Below are 26653 nucleotides of genomic sequence, written 5' to 3'. Positions count from 1 at the left end.
TTATAGTAGTGTGCTGGGCTGGGCTGGGCTGCTGCCTGTGTAATTGGCTGATTCTGATACATTTCACCTGCCAGCTATGCTACTTCTCCTTGATTGCCTTCCTACTGCTGTTTCCTTTCCCATTGCCATGCCATTTAAGCCCCGAGGTGCACCGCGCATACCCAGTGCTCAGATGTGAACAGAGCTGCTATTTCCTGTTTTTTTTTTTTTTTTTGTTTAAAATCCAGTGTGCACACCCATTTAGGCAATGTAAACACTGCTAGGCAGCCTCAGACACCCCCCTTCCTTAGCTGTGCTTAGCTAAGGGCAAACACGAGCCACAGAGCTCCAATAAGCTTACAGCATGCATGACACTCCTCCTTATGAGGTCATCTACCTCTCATGCTTATACCATGGTGTTGCTGCACCTACATGGTTGTGTGCAAGCTAACACTGTGTGGAAATCTGTGATTTAGTACCAATCCCCTTATTTGCATAAAACTGACTGCTAATGCATGGTTACAAAACTGACACTCAACCTTCCCCCTTACCAACCACTATTCCATGGTATTGTTGTCTTATGCATGCCATTGACTATTATGGCAGAATGTTGATTTTTGGTTTAAAAGCTTATTTCCAACTTTTTACATTATTTTCAGGCCGATCCCATTTGCGGACCGCTGCCCTTCGCTTAAACTGCCGAAATCGGCCAAAAATATAAATAAAAGTTATTTTTTATAATTTTGCAACTATTTCCCATGCAAATGGCCATATATTTGGCCATTGGCATGCCTACTACATTGAATACATACTTTATTTGGAGCTGTCATGCCTCCGTTTTGTAAATTGCAGAAATGTATTCGGTTAGTAACCGAATACATTTCTGCAAGTTACACTATTCCTATACAGATGCCTGCCTGCTTCCTGGATCGCTAATTCACCTCATTTGCATGTTTTTCACCAGCAAATGGGGTAATTAGCATACAGAAGCAGTGCCCATGCAGGAATAGTGTAGGAGTGCTCGTGCACATCCCAGGAGCTCGTTCCTGGATCGCTTGTTGGCCATATTGCGTGCAGGAGCTCTTGCACTATTCCTGCATGCCATGCAGAGCTTGCTAAATCCCAGGGACTATGTCAGTGAAAAAGAGGCCAAATGGCAGCAGCGTGTATTGAAATTACAGGGCTTATCATGTTAAAAGTGTGAATAATTAACACAGAAACACTATGGATGAAACAAACCTAAATGGAGGACTTATTCAGATTAAATTCTCTAGAACTTCTACCACATGACATAAAAATCACAGTTGCTGACTCATTAGTATTAAAACTGTATACTCTGTGTCTGACACTTTCCTTTTGTAAATGAAATGTGTGTGTGTGTGTGTGTGTGTGTGTGTGTGTGTGTGTGTGTGTGTGTGTGTGTGTGTGTGTGTGTGTGTGTGTGCGCGCGTGTGAGAGATACAACATGCATTGTGTTATATTGATCAATGTAAATTAGCCATAACACTGTGCTATGGACATCCTGCAAAATTTACACCAAAATAAAAAGTTTATACATATTTAAAACATATTTTAAATAAATGAAAAATTTCAGTTCTTACTAGAATTTTTTACTCTAAAATGGTCCGTACATCCACCTGATTTCCTCAGTGATAATCTGCCTCACATTAAATATTTACACTCGACATCTGGTTATCCTTGAAGGAACATCCGCGATGGTGCAGCGGTAGCGTTGTTGCCTCACAGCAAGAGGTTCTCCCTTTCAATTCTTGGCTGAAGTGCAGGGAGTGCCTTCTGTGTGGAGTCTGCATGTCTTCCCTGTGGTTGGGTGAGCATTTGAAAGACATGCATGAATGGGCATGCCTTTGTTGAAGGTTGAACATCGAGCTGGCACCTTGGCGTTCCTGAAAATCTACTGCCAATCATTAGCGGACTGGAGTTCCGCTGTGGCGACCCCTAACTGGGAAAAGCCGAAAGACAACAACAACATCTGGTCATCCTTGAAGACCCATCTTTGAAAGTTTCTGTCTGTGGCTCTTAACTATAACAGTTCTTCACAGTCTTTATTTACTTGTAACAGGATTGGTTGTGACATTTCTGGATGTTCCCCCTCCTGGAACCTTCTGTAAGGGCTTGCTAAAAATAGCCATGCCACTAAAAGGGGCCTTTAGGATATGCAATATTAACTTCTCTTGGAATGAGAGGAACATGAGACATTCTACCATATGGATAAAACCTTAAGTGGACAAAGTCCTCATTCTTACCTCCAAAGCTACAAGAGACTCTGTGAAACCATACAGAATATTCAGTGTTAAAGTTTTTCTTTATGTTTCCCTGTGTGGTTGTGCACAGATGTCACAGTATAAGCTATTGCCTTTGTCTCATTTAAGGTAGAAAGTTGTGGTAAGCTATTTGAAACACTATAGTGACACACTAGTAAGGTTTTTCTCTGCTGCCAGCTTCTTACTTAAGAAATTTAGGAAAGCAAGATATGTCTGTTTCACAAGAAGTCTGGCAATCTAACTTATAGGACATGTTATCAAAATCTTAAAATCAAGAGTGGTAAACATAGTTTCTCTTGTCATGTTTGTGTAGTGCCTTTGACTCTTTGTATATTCTTAAACTAAAAGATGTCAAGACCTGTTTATTAAAAGAGATCAAGATGGACTCGACTTACAATGTTGATGATAAGGGAATTCACTTGGAAGAGTGGTATATACAAATGGTCTGCCAGCTGCAACACAGGGAGACCCAAATATGCATGCCTCCAAACAAAAATCAAGCATTGAACTACAATTAACAAGCTGCAATGAAAGAAGAAACAAGTGTTTATCCATGTTGACATGATAACATGTTTTTGAGGGAAGGGGTAAAGAACAGATAGCCACCTGAGAATGGATTTCAGCCTGAGGGTTTCTTCAAAGAATGTGGTCATACGAGAACTAATAGGGAAAGAAGACTCATTGTCTCTGATAGCTTTTGGCACAGGAACTTGTGCCCTTATCAGCTCTTTGGGGGAGAGAAAGAGAGTCATTCTCTCTCTGATCTGAATTCAGACCCAGGTACTCAAGATCTGATACGTTCACAAATCGCTGAATATGTATTTGGTCCAATAAGTGAGGAAAGGTGGCAACTTCACTCAAGATTTTAATCCTGTGAGTGATAGGGAAGCGGATCCACACTAATCCTCAGCAATGACTCACTACAAAGTGCTGCACAGAATTTCTTGGTAGTAGAGGTCCACCCTGCTGAAGAAGGCCATAGCTGATGAGGTGGATTCTGAAAAAGAGACAATCTTGGCCTTAGACGTTTACTAGAACATGTTTATAAACTAAATTAAGTAGTAATATGAATTTCACTACAGAGTATTTTAGTAAACTGTTTTTAATTATATGCCTAACATGGTTATTTTATAAATTATTTTGGTAACAAAGTCCTTAGTGCCTTATAAAATGAGTAACAAGTGAGATAATGTTTAATTTTGATTTGATTTATCAAATTAATTTTTAGTAGGTGCTAAGTTTTATTTCTAAAATTGATTCTCTGCAAGGCCTTACAATGAGTAATTTTGTTTTTTATTTCACAACCTGAAACTTAACATATCAATTTTCTTCTAGAATATTATAAGATTGTGATAAATGTTATTTATATATCTAGGCCAAAACTGTGCCTTTTAAACCCAAGGCATATTTTTGAAAACAGACTTTTGAGTAAAAACTAAAATATGTGCATTACTTCTGGTAATAAACCAGACTTAAAAATGGAAGTATTGGCCAAAATATTGAAAGTCACCAAAGTTATGAGTACCTAGTTAAAATGACAATATCATAAAGGAGAATTCTTCATTGTAACTTTAAAAATGTCTTTTTTATTACACATTTGTGTTTTGATCTATTTTAATCCATCAAATTCATTCTAAATGTTTATTTATTTTGTTTGTTTAAATAAGCTTGACCACAACATGACCACAATTAGATCTATTATATTAACATGATCTTGTTTTACTGCTTTGCTTTTTGGTGTCCAGAATTTACTGCAAGTCCACTCCTTGTTAAACAATAAGAAATGAGGTGCTTTATAACTCCCATACAAATAGAATGGCAATTGTGTTAGTCACTGTCCTCTTATATAGCTTATGAAACTTTACAATTCTTCACTTTTTTTGCCTGAGTTACCCTGGTTTGTATGGTTCTCAAAATTGCCCCAGCCTATTCACTGTAGATGAAAATACCCAACAGAATAAAGTAGGTGAACAGCAAGTTTTTTCTGTGGTTGTCCATTTGTAGTCCATCAAGCATTGACTGACCCTTTCCACATTTTACTTGAGGTATCAAAACATAGCAGTGTCAATGACACTACAGGTAGCACACTCACCTTTGGTACAGAAGGCTATGGGTTCTATTCCCATACCAGTTAGACAGATTGCTGACACTGCAGTGCAGCATAAGAGGGTGATGCACTCCTGAGTGTGCCATCCTTTGGATAAGACATTAAACTGCATCCTCATCTGCTTGAGTTGGTGGTAGCTCAGGTGGATGTAAAAGATCCCATGGTACCTATCAAAAACAGTAGGGTAAGTTTCTCGATGCCCTGGCCAAATTTCCCCTAGTAATATAACTATCACCTCGTCTCCCCTAAAATGAGGCTACTAAACTAGTGGGACTTATCCGGTCAAAAAAGAATAAATAAAATCACCTTGAACTTGCAGTTATAACTGACAAATGTTATTTTTTTGTACTTAGTAATTAATGGTGAACAAATCTGACATGCATATTTTGACTTCGATCTAATAACAGCTGAAAAGACTGTTATAACTTATTTCTCATTTGACTGACATATCCATTAATTCACCACATAATTTTAAGGCCCCATTAATAATTGCTGTTAATACGATTATCAGAGTTTAAAGCCCCTGTTAATATCACTCCTTAGTCTGTAAAGTTATTAACCTAGTCAATTAGTTTTTCATTTATCTTATAAACATAATTTTGTTACAAAACAAATATATGAGCTTTTGTAACACTAATTTTCATCTTATTTTATTTTGCCTATATTGTTGAATGAGTTAAAGCATTTCCTAATAATAAAACAAAAGTATTAACCTAATTTACAATTGTCTTTCTTATGTTGATATCTGCATATGGATGGTAAAAAATGCTGTCTAGAAAACATAAATCTGACAAGTTCGTGTTAAACATGGAAGGACTGAGAATAGAGCCCTCAAGGATTCCTTTATTTAATGAAAACCAGACAAAGTCCTTTTAATTATCCATATTAATTTGCAATTCTACAGCCAAATCTTGATTTGTGAACCGAGTTTAAGGTCCATAAGATTGTTTTGCTCTTTAATATTGTTAATTTGTCTCTATTTGTATGTATTTATATGTCTGTTTGGGGCTTTTCCCCTCGAGTCTCCACTGAAAAAGGGTAAAGTCTTACCCGGCTAGACCAACCCAGTTAACAAATGTGAAATAAATAAATAAATAAATAAATATGTTGATGTTTGCCAGCTTATTCAGTAATATTATATGGTCTATGGAATCAAAAGCCTGTGAAAAGTCTGCAGAGATTACATCAAGCTGCAAGCCATATTCTACAGCACTTGTGACATTTTTATAAAAAATTAGATTTAAACTAGTGGGAGCTCTAGAGGCAGTAAATGCATATTGTTTAATATTTCCATGGCCCAATTCTCAAATCTTATGTACCTCCTCAGGTGTTTTCTTTTCATGACTTTACTGGAAGATGTCAATAAATTTATTAGCTTGTAACATGGCTCACCTTTGTTTTTATTCTTAAATGTAATAACTGCTTTTTTCCAGTCACTTGGAATGCAGTTTTTATGGGAACTATTTTTAAAGATGCATTGTAAAGACTTTTTGATCGTATTAGTTGTTTTAGATCTCTTTTTGTTTTTAAACATATTGTGCAGCTTTTCTGGTATTCAAAGATTTTAAAAGCTTTCTGATAACTAGTTTCATATATGAAGTCTGAGGAGTGCTAACACATGAATGAGGACTGATTTAATTTCTGTTTGCATGTTCAAAAAGGGAGTATGGGGTATTCAGAAAGGTAATCTCGATAGCAGCAAAGCCACTGTGTTTTGTACTCAAGTAGTTTTATGGTACTAATTAGTGATTTGGAAACATGCAAGATCCTCAACTGAGCATTATCAACTCCTTTGCAAATCTCTGAATCAACACATAATACAGCTGTAAAAAATACGCATAATACAGCTGTAAAAAAATACACATAATACAGCTGTAAAAACTACACTAGTGTACCCCTTACCATCTCATGCAATGCTGCTGCACAGACACCCCCCCACACACACACATGCAGACACGCACATACGCATACACACACACACGCACAAGTGCACACACACACACACACACACACACACACACACACACACACACACACACGCACACACGCACACACACACATGTGCACACACACACACACACACATGTGCACACACACACACACACACACACACACGTGCACACACAAACACGTGCACACATAAACACACAGAGCCTTGCAGTAACTTCCTGGACTGCTGCTACCTGTGCTACTGCTGCCACAGACCGCAGTGGGTAACACTGTAAAACAGTGTATTCAGACTCCATACTGTGCTCCAAAATAGCACAGTAGAGCTTGTCCTTGAATCACTTTATTGAGCTATTTCAATTTCAGAGTAACAATATGGAGACAGCACATGGCTAATTTATGTTAGTCATATCCCCAGGCTGCCATGTTTGTATGTGGCATTATCCAATAAGCAACTGTAGCACTACTTGTTGGAGATTTCATACTTAGCTTCATAGGTTCATAGGAGGTTACTATGCTAATGGCTCTAGGGCCCTTACAAGTCTTGCCAAGTTCAACCCTTGTCCCCTTAAGGGTCTAGAGATATGGTCTGTGTTATAAGCAGATCTAAATCATCACGGACTGCCCCTATCCAAGAGAGACACAGGTGAAACCTCTTGGGTGAATTTGAAGTTTCCCATCCAATCATCCAAGTTACACTTAAAAAGGGTTAATGAGGAGCTCCGTTTAACCTGTATTGGAATGTTTATTTGAGAGGAGAGGCAACCTCTGGGAGACATATCTGTCTCTCCAGCAAGTCCTGTTGATGGCACATGCTAGGTTAAGGTCCCTAGAGTGAATGAATCATGTAACATTTGACTTATGAATGTGCAGTATTTCCATTAAGGCAGGATCAGAGGCTGCTCTGAATGCAAGGCACAGGTCATCTCTGAGTAGTCTATACGATACAGAATACAATGACATTGATTTCAGTCTGTCCACCTAAGACATATGCTGATGACCCTGAATTTTCTTTGTGAGTAACCTTTGAGGTCTCTCCAGTTGCTACAGGTGCCTGTTTAGGTACATAGCAAAGGGACCATTGTACTCTACTATTGACCTGATGAGGGAAGAGTATAGGGGGGTTATAACCTCTTTTCTTCTGGAAGCTATGCCCTTGCTTATGTGGTGAGCAAGGTAGAAGGACTTCCTTACCACCATGTTGACATGATGATCATTGCTGTCAACCTGTGTGCCCAAATCTCTCACCACTGATTTACAGCTCAGGGTGTTGTTATTAATATGGTAATCTGCAGGGACATTACCTTTGCTAAAGGGGATAATAATTAATTTTTTGCATTGAGTTTAAGACCATGACTTTGGCACCAGTCATTGTTTTGTGTAAGTCCTTCTTGTAGAATGTTGACATCATCTAGGGATCAGCAAATATTGTCAGCCACAAAACTTTTGTATTTGCCTGTACTTCTGAGAAGTAGATTCCAAACAATAGGGGCCCCAGCACTGATCCCTGTGGAACACCACTGGTATCGGGTCTGCTGGTGTAGGTGGAGTCCCTTATTTTGACTGTATGTGTTCTGTGAGCGAGCCAGTTTGCAATCCACCTGACAGTATATGGATTGACCCCCACCTGGGTGAGATTTTGAATGATGCCTGAGTGGGGGATTTTGTCAAAGGCCTTGGCCAAGTCTAGGTAGGCCATATGCACAGATTTGCTTTTGTCCAGGGCTTTGGTGATAGTGTAAAAGAAGTCCACCAAGTTCAACAGGCAGGATCTCCCTTTAACAAAACCGAACTTGGTTCGGTCAAGTGTTTGAAGGTCTTCTATATCCTAGTTGTTAAGGTCCATGATGATTCTCTCCATGGCCTTGCAGAAAGGGCTGGTTAGGCTAATGGGTCTATAGTTCTTAGGGTAGGTGAATTCACCCACCTTGTGCAATGGGAAGACATCTTTTTTCCATTTAGCAGGGACTAAACCAGTGATTACACTGTGGCTGAAAATACTACCCAATGGTGTTGATAACTCCTGTTTTAAACCATTGAAAACGCAGCCTCTGATGTTATCAGGTCCCACAGAGGTTGTGCTTTTGGCCTTGGAGAGGGTGGTTAAGACCTGCTTTTTAGAGATACTAGGTGGAGAAAGGTAGTAGGAATGTTCTGGGGTTTATGTGGCAGGGACATGGGGGAGAAGTTTTCACTGAATCTGTCTGCTAGCAGGTTGGCTATTTCCACTGGTTCAGTATATGTGGTACCCTTCACTACCAGTTCAGCACAAATCTGGGATTTTCCTTTAAGGTTCTGAATGTTGCTAAAGAATGCCTTATGGTTATCCTTAGCTAGGGATGCTAATCTAGGTTCATAGTTACCTTTAGAGGACATTACAAGATGTCTTATTTGCTTGCTCAACTTGAGAAGGGTGCACTTCCAATTCTGAGATCGTTCCTTTTTGCTCTTTGACAGACATTTTTTCCTCTTATTATATAACCTGTTTATAGTGGATGTCCACCAGGCAGGCTTGTTTTTTCTTGAGGATCTTGCTTTGGTCCTATCAGAAATGGCTGAGTCAGTACAATTGTACAAATGTTTATACAATGCATTGGTGTATATCCCAGTATAAGTGTCCTTGCCGTCAGTGGAGATAGGAGCTTTGAAGCTATTAATGCCTTCTCGTAAGGGGCTGTAGTTGGCTTTGGAGAAGTTTTTATAGCCTAATTTCTCCTGGGGCAGAGGTCTAATGCTATCATTACTTCAAATGAGAATGATTTATGATCAGACTTCACCAGGAAGGGCTATGCACTTGTGGTGGTGCACCGTTCTACCATGTTGGTGAGTACCAAATCTGGTATGTTTGGGCCCTTTGTGGGGGTGCCAACGATCTGCTCCAAGGCACTGAAATTAATGAGGTCCAAGAACCTTTTGGTATGTGTGTTTGTACACATACAATTTTCCCAGTCTATGGATGAGTAGTTAAAGTCACCCATAACCAGGGTGTTTGTGTTGCGGGGCTACAGCTGCCTTTCAATTGCTGTATCATGATGCAAATTAGCAATCTTGCTAGAAGCAGGTGTGTATAGTATACTGTTTCTGAATACTCATCATCATTTTTAGATGATTGCAAAACACAGTTTCTCTTATTATAATGTACCTATTACTAACTTATCTTTATACATTTATATTTATATCAGACAAAACATTTTTCTTTCTCTGACTTCTTTAATGTAATTAAAAAATGGTTTCTTAGCATCCAATCTTTAGACACAGAAATCTCTTCTTCAGCTTTAAACCTACTAAGTTCAGATTTAACCAGTTTACACAGGCTGCAATATGTTCCCTTCACAACTGGGCCAGAGTCAGCTCAAGTACATAAACATTTTGAGTGTTATTGGATTACCAGATCCAGCACAATGCAACTGAGGTAGCTGCCTAGTGCTAGCTGAAGAGCCCCATAAAGGTATAAATGTCAAAAAGCTTCTTGGAGCTTGTCACAGTTAAAACATACTAGTAATGGACAGGCTTGCCAAAACACAGTCTTTTGGAAAAGCCGATACTGCTCTGAAGGCATTGCTATGTTTAGTGTGGATCTGGTAAGTAATCATGCAGAGCACTTTGTGAGTGTGAACAAATTTGTGCATGTTAATGTGTGTGTGAGCTCATGCACCTGTTCGTGTGTGTGTGTGTGTGTGTGTGTGTGTGTGTGTGTGTGTGTGTGTGTGTGTGTGTGTGTGTGTGTGTGTGTGTGTGTATGCATTTACTAACTCTTATTAGACTGGCAGCAGTTTATCACTTCTGCTTTACGTTAATGTTGGATAAAATGCTAGCAGGTTATATTATCTTTAGAAATTCAACATGGCTTTTATGAATAATATAGTATTGCCTATGAAACAAATACTGACAGCTTGTAGTGATACATTTAAACATTGCTGTAAATATTTTTTCCTAAATTCAGTACTCTTTATATGAGTGCATTTTGGGTCTTTGTGTATGGTTCCAGAGCTGAGGTTGAGAACATTACCACACAATACCACAGACCCCAGAAACTACTGCCCCATTAGCCTAACGAGCCTGGTCTGCAAGGCTATGGAATGTATCATCATGGAACTTATAAACAATGACATTGGTAATCTCCAAACTCAGGACCCCACCCAGTTTGGGTTTGTAAAAGGCAGATCATGTCTCCTAAACCTGATAGACTTCTTTGAAGCAGTCACCAAAGCCGTAGATGAGGATAAGGTGGTTCACACAGCCTACCTAGATCTCACCAAGGCTTTCAACACCATCCCCCACTCTGGAATTATAGATAAACTCACTAAACTAGGTATAAATCCCTATGTCACAAGATGGGTTGCCAACTGGCTCACTGACAGAACCCACACTGTGAAAGTAGCAGACTCCAAATCCAACTTCAGACCAGTGACAAGTGGAGTACCACAGGGTTCAGTCCTGGGTCCTCTCCTGTTTGGTATCTAATTCTCTGAAGTACAGGCCATCACAGAAGGTCTTTGGCTAATGAAGTTCGCAGATGACTGCAAACTCGGAGCCATAATCAAAACTCCAAAAGATGTGGACATCCTACAAAAGGGCCTCACTGAGACAGATGCCTGGTGTCAAAGTCATGGCCTCAAGCTCAATGCCAAAAAGTGCATTGTCATCCCTGTTGGTAAAAACTCTGTACCCAGGAACTACCACATAGGCGGTAGTCTACTTAACACCGAAAGTGTGATAAGAGACCTTGGGACACAGGTGGACAGTAGTCTCTCCTTTGATAATCACATCGCCACAGTAGTCAGGAAATCCTTCTACATGGCACACCTCATCACAAAAGGTTTCTCATCCAGGAAAAAAGAGGTCATTGTTCCCCTCTACTCGTCACTCATTAGACCCATTATAGAGTACAATTCCCCTTTTGGTATGTATCTCACAAGACATCTACAACAACTGGAAAGGCCACAGACATACCTCACAAAGAGGATTACCGGCCTCAAACAGATGCCCTACGCAGACTGTCTCAAAAAACTGCAGCTTTACTCCGTTGCATATCGCCTACTCATAGGCGATCTCTGCCTAACACACAAAGCTATGTCAAACCCAAAGCTTTTAGACATGCTCCACTTAAAGAAATCCCAGTCCCTATGGGCTACATGCTCTAGGGACCTAAACCTTGTCACCACAATACACAGAACATGCTGGAGGGATAGATTCCTGTCCCAGAGACTTACCATACTCTGGAACAAACTACCTAGCTATATCAAACAAAGCTCCTCATTAGCACTCTTCAAGAAAAATCTTGATGATTGGATGGGAGATAGGAAACTCACCCCGGGGATCACTTCTGTGGCTCTGCCAGACAGTGGCACAGGAAAATAATTTTCTTGGGTGGCGAAAACCAGGGTACTTTTGGCTAAGCTTATATAGGCCCTAGGGCCAATAGCCTAGTACCTACATATGAACCTATGAACCTATGAGATGGAAGAGGAGGGTTGCATTTGGTTGCATGACATGCTTCTGACAATAGTTTGCAAAAATGCATTTATGAGTCAATAGTGTGTGTGTGTGTGTGTGTGTGTGTGTGTGTGCAAAGAAGGCATAGTTTAGCATTTTTATAAAATAGTATGGACTGTAGTCACTGAATAATGATAAACACAAGTTTTAGATCTCATACCCTTCAGAAATGTTTTGCTGTTTTAAAACCTGTTATATATATAAGAGCAATATTTAAAATCTGCTCCTAATCTGAGTCTTTGTCACCGATTCTTGAGCTGAGGTTGGGAAGCCATGGGGTGCAATGAGTTGCACTGTATGGTTCTGAAACAGTGAGATATGACATTCTTCTGTGTCATTATTTATGTATTTTATTTATCTGATAACAAGCAAACATCTTGTGTACACAGTCATACAAGGAGTTTTAATCAGTGGTCACATCCCTGTATGTTTGTGTGTGTGAGAATACTTGGTGCCTGCATCCTAGAGGAGTTATAGCGTAAAGTAAGGAATTGATTGAGATAAACAGGAGCATCATATGAGGCATGTTCTTTGGGTACAATCCTTTATTTCCTTGTTTTGTTCACTGTCCACTGTGTGTTAATTTGGTTGTGAATAAACTGGACAGCATGAAGTCTATTAGCTTAATGTTAATATTTTAACTATGAATTCATTTTAATTTAGCTTGCTACATCAGGCACATGGAAGTGAAATGTATCGTGTTGGGCTACAACAGTTTGCCTGGCACTTAGTGCAAATTAGTAAAGTTATGAACAGTTAATGACCTGCTTCCTGTATTCCAATGGTTGATTCCTCATCCTTTATCTGTCTACTGCATGACTCTGACCGTCACTTCAACAGACAGTGCTTATGGGCTGCTCTTGAAAAGGGATATTTGCATCCAATGGGCATTCCCAGACCCTAAGCATATGCTATATAAACAGTCTTTTGAATTTCTACACCCTTGACATAGTTCCTAGTTAATGCTTCAATATATGTTATTTAACTGTGAGTCCTGACATGATTCTTGCTGCTTAATGGCTTGCAAGATCCATTTCAATAAATGTTTCCAAGGAAGAAATGTTTACTGCTGCTCATGTTGTCTATTTTCAAAATGAGAGTTTTTAGCAAATAACTGTTATTGTTTTGCTGTAAAAAAATGAAATAAAATTTTAAATTCTCATCTCTGTAATCACTATATAAGCTAAGATGAAAGCACAACTGAGATAGACTAGCAATAGGATATTTGTATGGTTTGGGGCCTACAACATTACCCTGCCTAGGGCTTCATTTGACCATGATCCAGATCTGCTTGACAGAGAGGTCTTTTTCCTTTTCCAAAGTTTGTAAACTTTATTCATTTTACTGACCATTACATTTATTTGGTAATATTCAAGCAGTCTTTCTGCTAGCAGTTTTAAAATTGACATGCTGTTTGTTAGAACTGATCTTTTCCACTTTAAACATTGCAGGATAGCAGGAAAGTTTTTTTTTAGCAGGTCCTCGAGCTGGTCTAAAAATTTACCTTTAATCTAATGGTCCATTATAAAAAAAAAAAAAAAAAAAAAAAAACACTAAAGTGCATTCTCACTATTAGGAAGGGGAGGCAAACAATGATAAGAAAAAGAAAAAAAATATCTTTATAATACTTACAAGACCAATAATATTTTACCGTTAGTTGAATTTCTATTAATCTGTTCTAAACTGCTGTAAATAAGACCATGCTGCCTTATAAATATATGAAAGATCCAGGATATTTTTACCACTAGTTGAATCTCTGATGATGTGCTCTAAATAGTCAAATATCTTTGAAGTACACCTGTTATGCCAGTTGAATATTTTTGCCAGCTATTGTAAAGTAGGAAGATTAAACTCTCCTAATAACAATATATTGCTGCCTTCCATCATTTGTAAAATGCAGGAATTCAAGAAGTTGTGCAAACCTTTATTCCTGGAGTCATGTGATCTCTACTACTGGCACTTATATAGTCCTTTACCACCTATTCTTTACACTTGTAAGCTATGCCCTTCTTCCTAATACTTTACCACTATAGTCTTTTACCACCTATTCTCTACACTTGTAACCTATGTCCTTCGCCCCATTACTTTGCCACTTTAGTTCTTTACTCAGTCTCTTTTCATTCAACTAGGCCACAGCTCATCACCTGAGACACCTTAATTATTATTAACAAAACAACAAGCTGAATGTGGGCAATTCTCATTATATAGTTTTTGTACAAATTCTTTGTAAAGTGTTGTATCTGCTTTGTAAATGTGATTTTATTCCTCTCATCTATGTACATTGTTTACCAACTTGTTATATTGGACAATTTGTTAACAGCTGTAATTGTTCCGTGCTGTTACTACTACGCATGCAACCAAGGCCGAGCCTTCAATCGGTCAAGTCTGATCAATGCTCTTCCTCAAGTAACCAAAATTAAGATAAAATAAAATCAGACTTAAGATATCATCACCTAATTTTAATTTTAAATGTAAGCAATCAATTTTATTAAAGAAGTCTTTAAGAGCTTCTGTAGCAATTATTTTTATACCATTTTCACAAATAGGTAGAGCCTCACTATCCCCCATTGTTCTACCGAAAGTGACACTATAGCCTGGTATTTTGTAGAGCCACACCTTTGACTTATGCCATTTGTCATTTATCACCCAGAATCACAATCTAGGTCCATAAGCTGTTGATAGCAGAAGTCAAATGTATTTCTTAAGCTCCTAGCATTGATATAGTATAAGAGAGCTGTCCATTTGTTATCATATTATAGCTTGTCTTAGAGAAGTCAAAAAAGCATAGTGAGTCTTCTTATTAGTATCTGTACAAAATTTTAAGACAAAGATAACAAAGCTGGTGAGGAAACACTTTAAAAAAAATCAGCTCTGAATACGAATTTCATTCTGCCAGTACAGTTTTTTAATTTTCCAAATATTACTCTAAGATGTGAGCAATAGGGAAAACAAATGAATACAGCTATCTGTGTCCTCTCACAAGGCTCAGTTTAAATTTCCTGAGCATTTTTGCCAGGTACATGTACCAGGAACCATTTGAAATGTCAGGACCCACTAGAGTGAGTCCCAAAATTTCACAAACACATGAATGTCCTTCACGATAAGGAAACCAACAGAAGGATAAAATAGAATTCTTCTTTATTAAGACTTCTGGTACCTCAGCCTTTCGCCTTCAAGGAATAAATACACCAGTGAAATCACTTCTTTTTATACATCAAGTGCCCCAATCAAATCACCACTTAGCTTCCCAATTAAATAATTCAATAATTAACTAATTAAACAATCAAATGAGTTCCCAAATTTGCAGACTAAATGGTCAAAAAACAGTCTTACATATATGAAGTCTCAAGATGAGCACATCTCAGGATATTCCTTTTTCTCTGAGGTATGATGATCGTGAAGTTAGTATACACAAGTTCTAGAGGTGCAGGAGGGATTGCCGTCCCTGCAAAAAGAAGTTTAAGAGAAGGAGCATTGTTCAAGATTCTCTCTTCTCCAAGATTCGCTCTTCTCCTTCATTTTCATTTTTTTTTCTTTATGTCGGCATTTGGAGTGCCGACATTTCAGTCCGGAGCCACATGCACCTCTCCTTTAGTCTGTGCACAATGTTTTGCATCAGGGATAAGTATTTCTACAAATATCTCTGTCCTTTTTCAACCCTCAGCCAGGTCAGATCTTTTACTATCATGTATTGTTGAAGTGTTGTGCATAATACCTAAAGTTACTTTCAAAGTACAGTGGATATGAAAAGTGTACACACCCCTGTTAAATTGCCAGGTTTTTGTGATATAAAAAATTAAGACCACAATAAATCATTTAAAAACATTTCCCACCTTTAATGTGACCTATAACCTGCACAATTCAATTGAAAAACAGACAAATCTGTTAGGGGAAAAATATAAAAAATAAAAAAACATACAATAAGTGTGCACACCCTTAAACTAATACTTTGTTGAAGTACCCTTTGATTTAACTACAGCATTCAGTCTTCTTGGATAGGAGTCTATCAGCATGGCACATCTTGACTTGTCAATATTTATTCATTTATGTATTTATTTATTTTACATTTTTTACTGGGAAAGTCCGACTGAATATATGTCCATTTTCAGTGGAGGCACAGGGAGAAAAGCTCCAGAAAGCAGAGTGCAAATACATTAGGAACAATAGAAACATTTGGAGATAAGTATAATATGCAGTTTTCAGTAGGGATAAAACATAGTAGACAACATCAAAATCATGTGGCTTCAGTTTTAGACAATAATACATGCAGTTATAAGTCCCGTCAAGAATTCATACACTTATTAGAGTATATGACTGAAATGCTTAGGGAGAGTTTGCAGGAATGGTGAGTGGTGATTAGTCAGTGTTTAAGCAGGGACATTACCAGTGCTGTTGGAGGTGTAGTTTGAGGCTTTTTTTGAACTGGGTTAAGGAGGATTGGTGAGTAAGTTCGGCAGGTAGCATATTCCAAGTTTTGCCTACTGAGTTGATGAATAGAGAGTCCCCAACCACATTTATGCTCTTAGTTGTTTATACCAGCAGTTTGTCAGCAGAGCATAGTGACCTCAGGTTGCTGTATGGCTTGATGATCTTATTTAGTGCTGGTGTTTTTTCGGGTTGATATAGTATTTTGTGGGTTATTACAAGTTGGTTGTATCGGAGAAGACTGGGCCACTCCAGCCATCCTAGGTGAGTTAGGTTGATACAATGATGGGTCCTAGAAGTAGCACCTGTAGCATATCTAGCAATATGGTTGTAACAACTAGCAAGTTTGGTAAGGGTGGAGAGGAATTTAGAATTAAAGTAGGCTACAGCATCATCTAGTGGAAGTTCTTTAAGTATGGCCCAATTGGATGCTCTGAGTTCATTCTGAAAGTCAGTGGAATTAAAGTTCTTGTTGTTTCTGATAGATTTATATAGAACTCGGTGGTGGTTATCTACTATATGCTTAATGATGTAAGTAAGTAGGTGGTCACTTATATCATCTGGGAGGGTTATACAGGTCTGGGTGATTGTTGATAAGAATCTAGTCTGGGATACTGCCTTTGTAGTTGTATTTATTTATTCTGGTGGGTGAGGATATAAGTTGGCTATAACCATGAAGGTTTATATGGGTGGTGGGAGATTCAGAGGAACAATTGTTCCAGTCAATATTAACATCTCCTAACACCATAGTTTCATGGGGTATGTGTTGGAAAGCCATTGGAGGAAGTCTTCTAGGGTATTTGCATTGTTGCCTGGGGGGATATAAATGCAGGCAATGAATATAGATTTACTTTTGTTAAGCTGTAGTTTGCTAACTAGGGCTTCTGCATTATTGAACAGGGGGGTTGTTGTGGGGCTAATGTGACATCTATTGTGTTTTTAAACAGAACTGCCACTCCTCCACCTTTCCTGGTGTTTCGGTCTAGTCTAAGTATATTTTACCATGATGGGATAACCTCATCAATTTTAGTTCCTGGTTTTAGCCAGGTTTCTGTAAGACATAGCACATCAGGTGAGTAGGTGGCTAGAAGGGCATGAAGATTATGGACCTTGTTGTTAATACTCCTGATGTTTAGGTGACAGGTCAGGAGAGAGTTAAGAGAGTTAGGGGACCTTGAATTTGACCATATGTTGAAGGTGGTAGTGGGCTGGGAGCTTGTGGAAAGGGTGGACCCAGGGTTAGGATGGATGTCCCCATACCTCATCAGAGTAAATTGTACAGTGGTTATTAGTTTCAGCACTTTACTTATTATCTTATGATAATATCTAGTTTTGGGGAAGATGGACCATGGTCTAATTAGTCGGTGGTTGTTAAAAAGTGGAGAGGACAGGTTTGTAGTGAGCTAGGGGTTGGTCTGATTCACTCAAGGTGGGAGAAGACATGGTATGAGATATGGGGTGGTGATAGCCAAGATAGGGCTGGTTTTCATAGATGGATATAACTGGGAGGAACATAATTGGTCTCATCTTGATAGTAGTGGCACTTGATAAGGAATGTGGGTGGAGAATTAAGAGGGATGTTGGTGGCAGGAAGGGGTGGTGTATGTGGGGTGGAGTATGGATGTGTGGGTTATCTGTGATAGGTTGTAGGAGGGGGAAAGTGGTTTATTTGGCTTAAATGTAGCACTAGAGGGGGCAGGTGGAATTTGGTGGCAGGGTGGGGCACAGAGCAAGCCTGAACAGAGCGGGGCTATACCAAGCTACAAGGATTTCTAGGGTCTGTGAGCATGCAGGCTTAAAAAATACAACTTTACAGTGATTTTATGCAGTTCTTTTTAAAGTGAGCTGTAATTTACCCAATTTTACTAAATTTCTTTGGAAGTAAGCTGTGTTTTTACTCAATATTGTATTAAACAGAATTTGTAGTTTAGCCTGACAATTTTACTGAGTGTTGGGAGTAAGCAAGCTTTTAACCTGAATTTTGTACAGATATGTTATTTCTTTAGCAACTGTGAGATGTAGTAAGCAGGGGGAATGTGTTATACAGGCTGTATTGTGCTGTAGAATGCTTATTTTATTACTTATTACAGCAGTCTGACTAGGTAGTCTAAGACTGTTAAGCTATCCTTTACTATGGACCATAGGCTAGCCGTAGACCCAGTTAAGCCAAGCAATCTATTAGCATAACTGTTAGACTTAAGATATAGACCTTGCAGTCCTTTTCCTTAGCATGGGACAGTGCAGGAATGCTTTTCTGCTAGTTTGCCCACTCTTCCTTGCAAAAGCGCTCAAAATCTGTCAGATTTATTGCGAGGGCATCTCTTGTGCACAGCCCACTTCAGGTCACCCCACAGATCTTCTATTGGATTTAGGTCCGGGCTCAGGCTGGGCCATTCCAAAACGTTAATTTCCTTCTGGTGAAGCCATTCTTTTTTTGATATGGATGTATGCTTGGGGACACTGTCATGCTGAAAGATGAAATTCCTCTTCATCTTCAGCTTTCTAGGATATGCCTGAAGGTTTTGGGCCAAAAGTGACTGGCATTTGGAACTGTTCATAATTTTCTTCACCCTGACTAAAGCTCCAGTTCCAGCTAAAGAAAAGCAACCTCAAAGCATGATACTGCCACCACCATGCTTCACCATGGAGATGGTGTTCTTTTGGTGATGCAAAGTGTTATTTTTTGCACCAAATGTACCTTTTGGATTTGTCATCAAAAAGGTCAGCCTTGGTCTCATCAGGCCATAGCACATTTTCCCACATGCTTTTGGGAGACTTGATGTATTGTTTTGCAAATTTTAGCTGGAACTGGATTTTTTTCTCTGTAAGAAAAGGCTTCCAACTTGCAACCCTACCCCAATGCACAGACATATGGAGAATATGGGAGATTGTTGTCACATGTAGTATACAACCAGCATTTGCCAGAAATTCATGCAGCTCATTCAGTGTTGCTGTAGGTCTCCTGGCAGCCTGCCTGACCATTTTTTTTCTTGTCTTTTCATCAATTTTGGAGGGATGTCCAGTTCTTTGCAACATCACTGTTGTCCCATATTTTCTCCACTTTTTGATGACTGTCTTCACTGTGTTCCATGGTATATCCAATGCTGTGGAAGTTTTTTGTACCCTTCTGACTGATACCTTTCAACAATAAGATCCATGTAATGCTTTGTAAGCTCTCTGTGAACCATGGCTTTTGCTGTAGCAGGAAACTGAGTAAATGTCAGGAAAATCCTACTGGGACAGCTGAACTTTATTTAGGGTTAATCAGAGTCTCTTTAACTGATGGCAGGTGTGTACCCAAGAAGATTGAATGCTGTAATTAAATCAAAAGGTGCTTCAACAAAGTATTAGTTTAAGGGTGTGCACACTTTTGCAACCAGCTTATTATACGTTTTTTTATATTGTTTCTCCTAACAGATTTGTTTGTTTTTCATTTGAATTGTACAGGTTATAGGTCACATTAAAGGTGGGAAAAGTTTTGAAATGATTTATTGTGGTCTCATTTTTTATATCACAAAAAACGGGCATTTTAACAGGGGTGTGTACACTTTTTATATCCACTGTATATAGCCCTAGTAAGCATTCCTTTTGTAACACAGACAAATAAACATTATAACTAATTCCATCACATTTTGTGTAAGGGTTAACAAACTGGACTATTAATCGAAATATGGAAATTCCACACAGGCAGTAGGTGGACCCCAGATCCTGGTGCTGTGAGACAGAAATCTTAACCACCAACCATCTGTTAACTTTCAACTTGTTGATTTGGTTTATCATAATGGGCTCCCTATTTCTGATAATCCTTCATAGACCTTCTGTCTTCTTTATTCTTGCTATCTATTGATCTTCTGTTCTCTAAATCATCTGCATCTATTAATCTTAGTAAAGCCTCCTGTTAAACTTAACTTTGCTAAAGGTATGACTTCACCAGTTTCGCAATGATTTTCATCATATCACTAATCCTCTTGACTATTCTTAACTGCTTCATGAATATTAATCCTGCCGGGGTCCCGAAAATTCTAAAGCTGACCCTGCTTTTTAAGTTATGTATCTGATATGGGAACGTTCCAGTGTGAAACAATGACTGTCTCATGCCCACAAGAATTTGTTTAGTCTCTTGCTTTCTGTGGCAAGTATATCACATTTTATTTTTCTTTCTGAATAAAGACATAATGGATCATACTGCATTGAAATAGGAGGTAGGTATGGTTAAATTAAGCAATTTTGGCTGTTTCTACAGTACAAAAATAGGGGTGGTTTGTATAGCATGTATGCTTCTGTGATAAATCATAATTTGACAAACGGGAGTACAACAGTTTGGGGAAGGGCTGATGAACTACAGGCTAACTAATACTACCACAACTTATGGTTTACTCATGTGTGATCTGTAGATTATAGACATTATAAATACAGTATGTATGGTTAAATAAACTGCAAACAACTAGTAACAAAACTGATGTAGACCTGTAGATACCAGATGGAAAACAATGCTCGTACTCGAGATGATTCACGATAATCCTTTATTCCACAAAAATAACTGGTTAAGCGCTTTCAACTGGTGACCCTTCTTCTGAGGAAGACTGGGTCACCAGTTGAAAGCGCTTAACCAGTTATTTTTGTGGAATAAAGGATTATCGTGAATCATCTCGAGTACAGTATGTATGGTTATTTGGCCATTTGTATGATTATACAAACAAACACACCAACTAGTTAATGCACAGGAGTGAGGCAGAACACTGTGAACTTAATTACCTGGTGCAGACATGCTTATATGAAGTGCTGTTGGCTGTTATGAATTGGTCAAGTCAAAAATGAAGGGTGAAGTGTGTAACAGGTATTGATTTGAACAATTGAGTTAATTAGGACATTGTTCTGGAACAATTGTTAAGAATGACTGAGGAAAGTTGTGCAAAGACATCTGCATGACTGGTTACCTTGGTATGGTACAGAACTCTGTAATTACATAACAACTGTTAGTCTGTGTGTAGGCTGCTGGGCAGACAAATTCTGATATGTGAGAGCACCCCAAGTAAAGAGATGCATTTGTACTGTGGAAGGGAAGAAAATTGCTGCTGACACTAAGAAATTAAGGGACCATACATTGGAGGAGCAGAAAAGAGGGAGCGGATGTTAGTGAAGCAGGCAGAAAGGGCTTGCAGAGGGGTTATCAGTTGGTTGAGCACATGTTAAGGGATTTCACTATGGAGAAGCTAGACTGGGGTCCTCAAAAAGTTAAGACTTATCCTGGTGGGGTAAAGTGAGAAGGGTAAAACTGTAAGCAGTGAATCATAACTTTACAGTGAAAAGAAAATGTTTTACAAAGTTAGGTCGATTTATAACTAAGAAGAGCCACTTGGCCAATCAACCTTGTCCACTGTTGTTGGACTAACTAGACATCTTATTTAATATGCAATCGATAAACCTCATAAATATGACTGATGTCTCAGTTTCTAGGTCTCATTCACTGTTTTTTTTTTTTTTTTTACTGTAGTATCTTTGCAGGAAGGCTTTTATAATTATTCATCACTCTTTAAATAATACTCTGTCACATCTACCGTTGAACTGCCCATATTGTATGTGCCTCTTGCCTTCTTACTTTTTTAAAAAAAGGTAAACACTTGCATTATGGATTATCTTATAACACATCATTTCTATAGTCTTCCCACCCTCTTTTTTCCCCAAAACTGTTTGTTAAGCTCTTTTAGTCTTTGTACAGTTTCCGATGCAAATTAGGCACCATTTTATTTCTCACTACTGAGTTGCTTCTACATTGTCCATGTCTCTGTGTCAACATACTTATTGTCCCTCCAGAACTTCACAGTATATTCCAGATAGGGTTTTACTTGATGTCTATAAATAAAAGAGAACAGATTATCATTTTCTACTGGCTGTCCTTCTTCCAGGAAGCAGGCAGTTCCTAAATAATTACAACAGTAACACGGAGCCCAAGAAAATTATTTGCAAAACCTTTCCAGAAAAATTAGCCCAGGTGTGCTTCAAAGAGAAATAATGTGATTCATGACATTGAAATTCCATGAACAATGATGTACCTGGAAGCAGAGGTATGACAATCCAATAGTGGAATTGGAGCAATGCTAACAAAAACAAATGATGAAAAATGTTCTCTTTAGATAATAGGAGATATAGTGGCATAAGCAAACACTGCAGCTGGCCAACACAGAACACACCACCACCATCACCCTGGAAGGTGCTTTAGAGAACAATCCTGTACTCTGCCTTCAGTAGGCAAGAACAGCTGGCAGAATTCACCTGCTTGCGCAGACACTGGATAATTTATGCTGAATTATGTTACTCAACGAAATGAAGTAGAAGTAAGCCCACACCTCTGCAGATGATGGTTGTAACTGCTATGACTATGACTATGACTATCCTGAAACTGCCACTTTCCATAGGCATTGGCCAGTTGCAAACTGCAGAAGTTCATGAATTACCTCTTGGTTAATGCAGACTAGTACATATGGGCCCCAGAAACACAAGTCACCATTACCCCGTAATTCAAGTCTTCTGGAATATATAGTGCATACTAAGTGTTCTTGAAGCAGTGGATACCATACCTAATAAAACATGAGAAGTACAAGGTGGCAATGCATGTGCATACCTCAAAAGGCATTTTTTTGTGATAATACAGACTACAACCTCAGTATGTGTGCCCACTAGCCACAGGGTAATTATGATGCCAATGTCTGACATGCCAGTGCTCTCCATCACTCGTTTGAAGGTGGATTTATCCCCATGCACATTTATTAGATGATGCCAAATATCAGCTAGAGCCATGGTTACTAGCACCTGTACATCTTCCACATAGGTCATCACAGTAACACTACAACCATGACTGCTGCTATGAGTGACACATCATTGAACCGATCTTTAAGCAGCTGAAGGTGTGTTTTCACTTTCTGGACAGATTTAATGCCACCCTCCAGTACACGTCATAAATACTTTTTGAATGCTTAGCACCTGCTGCGTCCTGCATAACTTGACCATGACTAAGTGGAACCCCATCAAGGGTATGACAGTTGACAGTAAGGATAATGTTTAAAATGGCCAGTTATCTACAGTATCCCTATGTCAGGAAGGCCCAAGAGGAACGACACATACAGGTACACCAGATTCGTAATGCTATAATCACTGGGTTCACATGAAGGTAGATTTGCATACCTGCAATAAAGGTGTACATTTTAATCATACCTATATAACAAGACTAAAATCACATCTTCTAGCTAAAGTTTTAGATATATTGGTAAAAATAAAAATGTCACAATGTTAGCAAGGTATCAGTGTGCAGGGGTCATCTTCACTTCCCCTGCCAAGAGCACAAAGATCAGGAAGTCACAGCGCCCATGGGCATCTGCAGGTCAGAATCATACTGTTGAACATAGGATCACCTGCAGGCTAAAGCCCTTCCCCAGTACTAGACTGTGAAGGAATGTCCCGCCTGTGATCTAGTAGCCATACCATGACCATGCTGACAGATGGTTAAAGCCAGAGATGGAAAAACAGAAGCAGCCTTACCATTCTGGTCTATGTGTGAAACAGGTTGAGACTCAACAACACCATCACCAGTGGTAAGACTGCTGACAGTATCCATGGCACAGATACTGGTCACATCCTCTGCTTATCATGGTGAGTATTAGTAGCTGTGGAAGGACCAGCAGTTCCATCATTCACCCCTGCTGGTGACTCTAGACCCAGTGCTATGAATTACTGACAGAAACTCCAGGTTGAGTTCCCCAGAATCGGCAACAAAAGTATATGTCAAAATATTAAGTTCTCCATTAAGAAGAAAATGGAAATATGAAGATACCATGTTGTGCTGAGGTAGACATCCAATCATGTAAGGGAATGGGAAAAAAAACTCACTACTTGCAACCTGCAGACAGACATTCGGAATACCCATGCTGACAGCAACTATGTATTGCAGGTCCCTTATACTTCCAGATGAATGTGTATATACAGGTTAGATATAGGTCCTGACTGACAAGGTATATATATATATATATATATATTTAATTTTATATAAAGTCCAGTTTAATACGCGGAAGAAAGTGCTAGTCACTAGCTCTCTGTGCTTTTATTAACTAGTTTGCGTTTATTAACCAGTTTTCTTTATATATATATATATATATATATATATATATATATATATATATATATATATATATACACACATACATATATGTACACATATACATATATAAAATTATACCCAAAACCAAAACTCAGTTTATGGTCAAAGAGCTAACAAAATATTAAAACCGTAACTTTGAAGAAAAAAAACTGTATAAAACACTAAAGAAAATTATGACAACTCTTTAACTTCTAAGAGTGTGCTAACCACCAAACATTTTTTTGACATTATCTAAAACCAATAATTTAAAGCCTGTAAAATTAGAACAGTTTAAACTATGTTTAGCCAATGCATTCCTATTATCAGAGTTTCTAATTGCTGCAGAACATTCTTTAATTCTCGTAGAAAGTCTTCTTGAGGTTTTCCTGATATAAAAGGAAGTGCAGGACAAACATATACTACAAATGTAGAGTTACAATCAAAATATTTTTTAAAGTAAATATTAAAATTATGTTTAAAAGCATAATGGAACACAATTCATGCAGGGAACATTACAATTTCTCTGGATTCTGTTAAATTAGAAAGTGATAAAGGGCTGTCTCTATTTTCAAAAAGTGGTGCAACACTCTTAGAAGTTAGAGTTGTCATGGCAACTCGGGCTGAATGCTGATGCTCTGCCTGGCCTTAATGAATATTTAGATATTAAGTGTGTATTGAAATGATGCAAATGATGCCTTATAGTTTACTTGTCACCATTGGTTAGTGCACTTTCAAATGTTTGTTATTTTTAGTTTCTATAGGTTATCGTCATTTAGGCTGGTTATTTATACTGTAAATATTACTGATTGGTATACAATATGTGTACATTATTCATGATCTAAAGCATTATATATTGGAATCAAAGTGTAATTTGACATATTCTGAAGTCCAATTTAATAAATGGATGAAAGCGCTAGTCACTAGCTCTCTGTGCTTTTATTAACCAGTTTTCTTTAGTGTTTTACAGTTTTTTTTCTTCGAAGTTATGGTTTTAATATATATAAATATTGTAAATAATATATACTTAAATATATATATATATATATATATATATATATATGAATGCATATAAAAACCAACAGGGCCCTTATAAGCCTAGCCATGCAACCTAACCCCATTGCATCTCCTGGTAACATGCATGTCTTAATTGGTGGAGAGCTATGTTAGGAGGGCTAGAGGAGGTTGCCAAAAAGTTATGTGTTTGTAGGGGGTAAGGTATGTCAGTTAGGGAATGTTTTCTGTCTACATCTGTCTAGAAGAGGCAAGAGTAACAACCTGGGGATGCATTTATGATTTTCCATCCAATGGTCAAGATTACATTGAATAGGGTTAGGAATGGACTCTGCTTTATGTGGATGGGGACCCTATTCCATTTGAGTCACATAGCTGTCTCACCCAACATGTTCAACTTGTGTTGCAAGTAAAGTTCAAATCCTTGTATCTAGTGTTTCTGGTGCTGCTTGTTTTGTGAATGAACAAAAGCTCCATCAGGGATGGATCTAATGATGTTTTATATGCCAAGTACAGATTGCCTCTCAACAACCATAGGAGAAGGAGTATAGACCAGGGCTCCAAGGTGATCTGTACAGGACAGTGTGTTAATAGCCTGGACTCTCTTGGTGAGGTACCTCTGTGGGCATTCCAGCTGTTTGCATGTGCCTAGTCAGGTACATGCCAAAGGCAGCACTGCACTCAAAGATGGGTCTGATAATGGAGGAGTAGAGTGATACTACTACTTCCTCGGATCTGGATGCCATACTCTTACTTATAAATTGTTTGACATGGAAACATTTTCTTACTACCTTGGCCACATGTTGATCAAAGGCCAGATTTCTGTCTACATATGCTTCCCGATTGCTGGGTAAATGTTTTGCTAGAAGGCAGTGTAATGCACTTCTTTGCAATGAATTTTAATCTGTGGTTTTGGTACCAGTAATTTGTCTCCGTTAGATACTCTTGCAGGATGTTAAGTATCATAACTCCCAATTTTCAGTCATCTGTGAACTTGTTGAAGCAGAGGCCCTTCACATTAGCCAAACACCAGCAGGCCCAGTATAAAGCCCTGTGGTACCCCACTGGTGACCCACCTCTTGGTGAATGTGATCACACTAAAATTGACTTCTTGGGTCCTATCTGTAACCAAGCTGGCAATTCCGCAAGTTGTATAGGGATTAATGCCTAGTTCAGGGAGTTTGCCCACAATACTAGAGTGGGGTATTATCTTGAACATAGCTGGGTCTAGGTAGGCTATATGCACCATTTTCGCTTCATCCATTGCCCTGGTTA

This window comes from Protopterus annectens, chromosome 2.part0, assembly GCF_019279795.1.
Source record: "Protopterus annectens isolate FY-2018-M chromosome 2.part0, PAN1.0, whole genome shotgun sequence".
In the NCBI taxonomy this organism is placed as follows: Eukaryota; Metazoa; Chordata; order Ceratodontiformes; family Protopteridae; genus Protopterus; species Protopterus annectens.
This window is presented reverse-complemented; position numbering follows the sequence as displayed.